Consider the following 6448-nt stretch of genomic DNA (forward strand, 5'->3'; position numbering starts at 1 on the left):
ACCGGCCTCTGACCTTCCCCGCAGCTGGTCGTGGCTTCCTCCTTGCTGGCCTCCTGTTAGAGCCTCACTAACTGTCTTGTCCAGCAGAACTGTCACAGGGTCACTTCAGTGACATTCCATTAGGTGAGCTCAGATCCACTGGGACTGGGCCATAGGGTGTGACGGTCGGGTTAGTCTCCCGGGCTATTACACAGCGTAGGTCTCCTTTCTCTCAGCCTGTGCCCCTTGGACTCTCTCCTCAGGTCTAGTTGAACCGGTAACTAGTGATTTTCAAGGTTTGGTTTCCCGGGCAACCGGTGTCCTTCCACAGAGGACCTAGAGCTTTCCAAAGTCACTCCATTAACATAACAAAAGCACCCCTGTGGCTCTCCTCACTGAGGAAATTCCAAGGACTGTGGGAGCTCTGCACCAGGAACACCACAAAGACTGAATATATATTTATCATTGTTAAAAATGAAAACCCCAGGCTCCTTATGGTGTCATTTAGGCCAAGTCACCTAACCTGGGCTTAATACCTAACCTGACTACAGTGTTCGCCTCCCCCAGAAATGAAAGTCTTAACAGGTCGGTGTGGAATTTTCTGATCTGTACCAAGGAGATAATCTGTCGCATGCGCCTTCTCCAGCCTCACGAAGGAAGGTGAGGTCATCCACCAGTTAAGACCCTCTGGCCCCTTCTCCTCTGGGAAGGCTGACTTCTGTGGGGGATGGGCAGGTGTCTCTCAGGCAGGCTACCTCACTAGTGCCCATCAGGAGATTCTCAATTAATTGGTTTAAGATTCCATTTCTGGGAGAGCCAAAACTGTCCTTAAGTCTTGGTTTGGTGACATGGGGCTTAGCATAACTGACTCCATTTTGGGCCTTTTTTTTTTTTTTTTTAAAAACACTATCCTATTGTTGGCATTTAGGTTTTGCCCACGGGGAAGGGCGGTGTAGTCGGTTGGGACTGGAAGAAACTCTTCTTACGCACCTACTATCCTGGGGATTTCTGCATTCTGCCCTGGACCTTTCCCAAAACAGTAAGACTGTATCACATTTTGTAAATGCTGCTATGGAGGAATTGCACTGTGTGAGGACGGTATAATCCAGCACAGATTTGCAATGGGTCTGAACTTCAAGTTTTTTCAGAGACTTCTTACACAAAAACCTGGATGTGAATGTTCTTATCGGATTGGACAAAAGATCTGAAGAGAGATCTCACCAAAGAACATACAGAGATGGTAAATAGGCATCTGAGAAAGGTTTCAACATCATTAGCCACTAGGGAAAGGCAAATCACAAGCACAAGGACACGTCATTGTCTATCAGAGTGGCTGAAACAGCTCCTGCCAGCTGGGTGGGGCTGTGGCTGTGCACGTGGCTGATGGGGTCTGAAGCCCTGCAGGCTCTCTGGAAAGCATCTGGGCAGTTTCTTTAAAAACCAAACCAAAAACCAAGTTCCATACCGCCCAGCAGTCGCACTCCTATTTATTCCAGAGAAACGAAGGCTGGTATTTACAAAAATAAAAGAAAACAAGAAAACCCTGTACACAGTGGTCTACAACAGCTTTATTCACAATAGTAAAACTCTGGAAAGCACCCCGATGTCTCTCAGTGAGAGGATGTTCACAGTGGTAAATGCATAGCACAGAACAGGACTCAAGAGGAAGGAAGGGAAGCCTGCCCTGGAAAACCTCTCACTACAGTGAGAGCCAAAGCCCACCTCCACATCTCAACAGGGGACAGGCTGGGCGAATCCACTTACATCCCACTCTTGAAACTGCCAAGCTATGGACATGGAAAGCAGATCAAGGTTGCCACATGGGGGAGAGGTGCAGGAGCAAAGTGGACATGGCTAGGAAAGATCCAATCGGGGATCTGTGATGGTGAAGGATGGGTTTTGTACCTTGACTTTCTCAGAATCACTATCCTGGAAGTGCTGGTGCTCTGACCTTTGGTAGGATGTCACCACTGGGGACGCGGAGGTAGAGGGGGCCTAGTTGAAATCTCTGTACTATTTATAACTGCATGTGAATCTACAGTTATCTAACAATTAAAGATTTAATTGGTTCAGGAGCTGAAAAGGAGCCATTCCTAAAGGGTCCCTACAAGAGGGGGAGAGAGAGGACAGTCAGAGACAGAGGCCCGAGCGCAGAGAAGAGTGGCAGGAGCCGCCAGAGAAGCACAGGAACTGCTCCGGGAGGGAAGGATGGTCTGTGCTTTGCAGCCTGCACACAATTGACTTGAGGACCACCAAGAATCACGGCATTTGAAGGCTGGGAAGTGGAGGGTCCTCTGCTCCTGGGACTGGAAGCCACACCTTGGCGGACGAGCGACCCAGGAAGGAAAGGAGCGGAGACAAAAGCTCTTCCCGCAACAAGCTTGGTGGTGGGTGGAAGGCGCGTCTGGGCCAGAGTCACGGGGGCGGGACCGGAGGGCTTGTGGTCTGTGTCTGCCGTCCGAAGAGGGACCGTTAGACGTTCCGGACTCCGCAGGCAGGCGGCGGAGGGAGCGCGGTCGCAGGCAGGCAGGACGCGGAGAGAGGGAGCGCTGCCGACTCCCGGGATGGGGATGGGGAGCGCTGCTCCTTCCAGGACAAGGAAGGCGAGACTGGGATGTGCGCAGAGCCGGAGAATGCGGACGCGGGCGGCCGGGCCGTGTCCTGTCCCCTGCGGCCGGCCCGCGCGGTTCAGCTCCGGCGGCTCCGCGGCGCGGGCCTCCGCCCTGCCGTCCCCCTCGCGGGCACCTGCCCCGCCGCGGCTCCCCGGAGCGCCGGTCCCGCGCGCAGGGGCCTGGGGACGGGGGTGGGGTCGGGACGCCTGTGCGGCTCCCGGCGGCTGGGAAGGCTCGGTGCGAGCGACACCGGCGGGGCCGCGCGGAGGAGCCCTGCCCCGGGGCCACCCTCGTGCCGCACAGTCTTCCCTGTTTGGGAAAAAGGCCGCGCTGTCTCTCGGGTCAAGGAATGTTTTCATATTTGTAGGCAGATCCAGTGTTTTCACGGCTCCGGGCTCCAAAAGACGGCGCCCGCCTGCCGAAACCCGGGATCGAACCAGGGACCTTTAGATCTTCAGTCTAACGCTCTCCCAACTGAGCTATTTCGGCTCCGCCCCCGGCCCCGCACTAACGCGGATGACTTGGTCGCCGGATCGTTCCCCGCACGGCGCGACGAGCACTCGCAGGCAGCCCAGGGTCAGTCGGGCGGCCTTTCCGCCTTGGGACGCGCCATCCACGACAAACAGGAGGACCGCGCGCCTCCGCGCCGTGAGGGCCGCTCCGGGACCTGTCACCGCCGCTGGTCCCCCCGGCAGGGTGGGTGCAGCCCGGCGGGCACTGGCGGGCGCTGGGGGCGGGCCAGGTGCGTCCAGCCCATAGTCTGCTTCAGAGCGCCGTCTCTCGACTTCCCTGGTGGTCTAGTGGTTAGGATTCGGCGCTCTCACCGCCGCGGCCCGGGTTCGATTCCCGGTCAGGGAAAGGTCGTTTTTGGTTTTTTTCCTCTTTTTGCCCCTTCGCCGCCAGGCCCAGACGGAGGATCCTGTAAAGACTCGGCCTTCAGTTCTGGAAGACTTAACTCCTCATTTTCACCCGAGGTGCCTTTTGCTTAGAAATTCTCCAGCAGTATTGATATTCCAAGTGTAAACCACCGGCAACGGAGTTACAGAGCACGCCCCCCCGCCCCCAGGTGGACCCGAGGGCGCCTGTCGGGCCATCTCAGGTCGGTTGATGGCTCCCCGGGGAATTTCGGACCGAAGCGGCCACCCGCAGGGTCGTTCCTCACCTGGCGAGCACCCACAGGGCGGTTAGGAAAGGAGGGGCCAGTAAGTCACGTGGCGGCGGCAGCAGGTGCGCGCGGGGTCGCCCCGCAGCACCCCCCGCCCCCACCCCCGTCCCAGCCCCGCGGGGTCCCAGCCCAGTCCCGGCTGCCGGTGGCTGTAGCTGTCGGATCAGGGGTCCGGGGCGGGGAACTGCCGGGGGACCCACGGACGCTGGCTCGCGCGGCTCCAGCATCCCGGACCGCGCACCCGCGAGCGCAGATTGTCACCGGCTGACTCTGTCCAGCCTCCGGGTCCCTGTGCTGCCTGGGTCCCGGCCGAGCGCCCTGGCCCGAGTCTTTGAGACTTGGTCCGTCTAAGCAGGGGTCACATTGTATTGCGTATTTCCTTCTCATTTCTCGTAGAAGTTCCAAGCACGCCTGACCTCTGCAACCCGCCACACAAACACTGTGGTGCCTCTCATTGCGCTTCACCAGCAGACGGGGACGTGGTTTGTACTTGACCGTATTAAACGAAGCGGCAGTCTCCTGGTTAATTGCACATGCCCTGCCTTCCCCGCCTCCCCACCGCTCCCAGATAAAATTCCTGATTTCCGAAACCTCTGAGCTGGGGCACTCCTTTGTCATCTGGTCAGTCCTCTCCTCCAGTTAGTAACTTTGACACACGTGTAAGATTAAGTTGTCTAAGAAATATGCCTACTGCGGACCTGGACACTAGCTTGGCACTGAGTGTATGTAGGAAACCAAAGTCCACAAGGAGCAGTCTGGTGGGCGAACAGGGCCAGGACCCACTGGGCTAAGATACAGCTTAGGGACATTTCTTTCTCTGTGGCAAAAGAGTACCAGCTTATTAGAGAAGGAGAAAAATCATACAGCTTACAAAGAAGAGTCCCTTGTCTCTCATCTGATGAGCTTTCTGTGGAGGAGTTACCAAAAAGAAAAAAAAAAAAAAAAAAAAAAGCATTAAGCACACTCAGGGGTCCCATCCAGACTGCTCCCTAAAAAGAGATATAAAAAGAAATGAAGCAAAGGACTGTTGTCAATACAGAGAAGACAGAATATGGCGGCGCTCAGGAAGCAGTTGCCATCAGGCCTGGAGCACTGCTTTCCAGTGAGAGGTTAGGCAGAAAGGCACAGAATAGCTTCAGTCTATAGGGCAAGCTGACAGACTATACCGTCTGTAGCTGGCCCTGGGTCAGTCTTGCTGAATGAGTGCGTGGGCTGCTGATACAATCACTTTCTCTCAACTTATGTCCTCATCGTTCTGTACGTTTCCCCCTGAGTTCATCGGGCAGGAATGCAAACACAAGAAAGAGAAATCTGGTTCCTGGACTGATGTCTTGAGGGACCACTGACTCAACACCCAGCAGGAGGGTACTCTTGCTCTGTGTCTCTAAGCCTAAAATGGTCACCAAGTGCCCGATCTGTACCAAGCTCTGGCTATCTTGCTCTCAGAGATCCAGAACCCCTGGGAACACGCAGTCCCGACAGCTGAGAGGAGTCTGCTGCTGGGGTGAGGGACTGAGGGAGAACCAGACAGAGCCCAGGCGAGGACAGCAGACACCTCAGGCGAGGAAGGAGGCTCCACCTGGGGATACATGGTGGAACAGGTAACAGTGAGGCTTTGACAAGGGAATAGGGAAAGGGCTGACAGTGTTGCTTTTGCTTTCTTCATAGAAGATTGTCTCTCCCTAGGAAAGAACATCTGGGAATTGCTACAGTGTCGCAACTAAAGATGACGAGACACCCGTGAATCACTTTGTGACCTTTCACATTACTTATGTATCTATTTATTTGTTTTTTTGTAGCAACACGATCACCTGATTGAGTATTCATCCGTCTGTCCTCCCCCTCCCACCTGCTTCCCAAGGAAATCCTCTCACTCCAGTCACTGGCTGCTGCACAGGCCACCTTCTCCCCACTAAAAGGAGGGTGGAAGATGGACAAACATGAACCAGTCCCTCACAGAGTGTGGGGCTCTCGTTGGGCTCTGAGTTGTGATCCCGGGGTTGTTTAAAAAATGGAATGGGAAGAAAGAACGCCACAAGCAGGAGGTGAACCGGTCCAATGCCACCGACTCTACACGCACAAATGGTTAAAATGCTAAATTGTAGGTAATGTTTATTTTTAAGCACAATTTAACACAACAAGAGGCCCTGTCCTGGGCTGGGAGTAAGGGAGTTCCTGGCCCCGGTGGGAGACAGTCCCGCCATCCGCAGGGTGCAAAGCCAGGGTTCGGCCATCCGCAGACGGAGGAACGCGGCGACCGGGGTGCAGGCGCCACGGGCCTGCTGGAGCTCCGCCAGCAGCGCGTCAGGCCGACACTTCCAAGGGGCGTCTCTGCACCCCACGCCGGGCTGTCTGGTCCCATCTGGGTCTCTGCACGTCTCCCGAAGACCGCACTCCAGGAAAGCCCCGCGACCCAACCTAGGCCTCCGCCGCGGTCGGAAGTGGGCGGAGCCCCCGGGCGCTCCGGGCTGCGCGGGAGGAGCTCCGGCCCGAACCCCATCACAGCCGTCCGCGCCGTTTCAGACGAGGGGGAGGCCTGCGAAGGTCGAACGGGGAGAGCTTTGCGGGAGCGGACCGTGAGGAGCGGGGCGGGGCGGCGGCCCCGAGGACACCCCGCTTGCGGCGTCCGGAACCCCGAGGGCGCGGCCCGGGGCTGCGGTAGCCGTTACCGCGCAGAGCCCCCCAGCAGCAG

The 6448-nt window shown here is 56.5% G+C and overlaps 2 non-coding genes across 2 annotated transcripts; one reads left to right on the plus strand and one right to left on the minus strand.

Moving 5' to 3' along the window:
* Positions 1 to 3007: 3007 nt before the first annotated feature.
* Positions 3008 to 3080, minus strand: TRNAF-GAA (transfer RNA phenylalanine (anticodon GAA)). The gene has a single exon. It is a non-coding gene; the product is annotated as a tRNA-Phe (tRNA).
* Positions 3081 to 3377: 297 nt separating this feature from the next.
* TRNAE-CUC (transfer RNA glutamic acid (anticodon CUC)) lies at positions 3378 to 3449 on the plus strand. Its single transcript has one exon. It is a non-coding gene; the product is annotated as a tRNA-Glu (tRNA).
* Positions 3450 to 6448: the final 2999 nt, after the last annotated feature.

This window comes from Mustela lutreola, chromosome 6, assembly GCF_030435805.1.
Source record: "Mustela lutreola isolate mMusLut2 chromosome 6, mMusLut2.pri, whole genome shotgun sequence".
In the NCBI taxonomy this organism is placed as follows: domain Eukaryota; kingdom Metazoa; phylum Chordata; class Mammalia; order Carnivora; family Mustelidae; genus Mustela; species Mustela lutreola.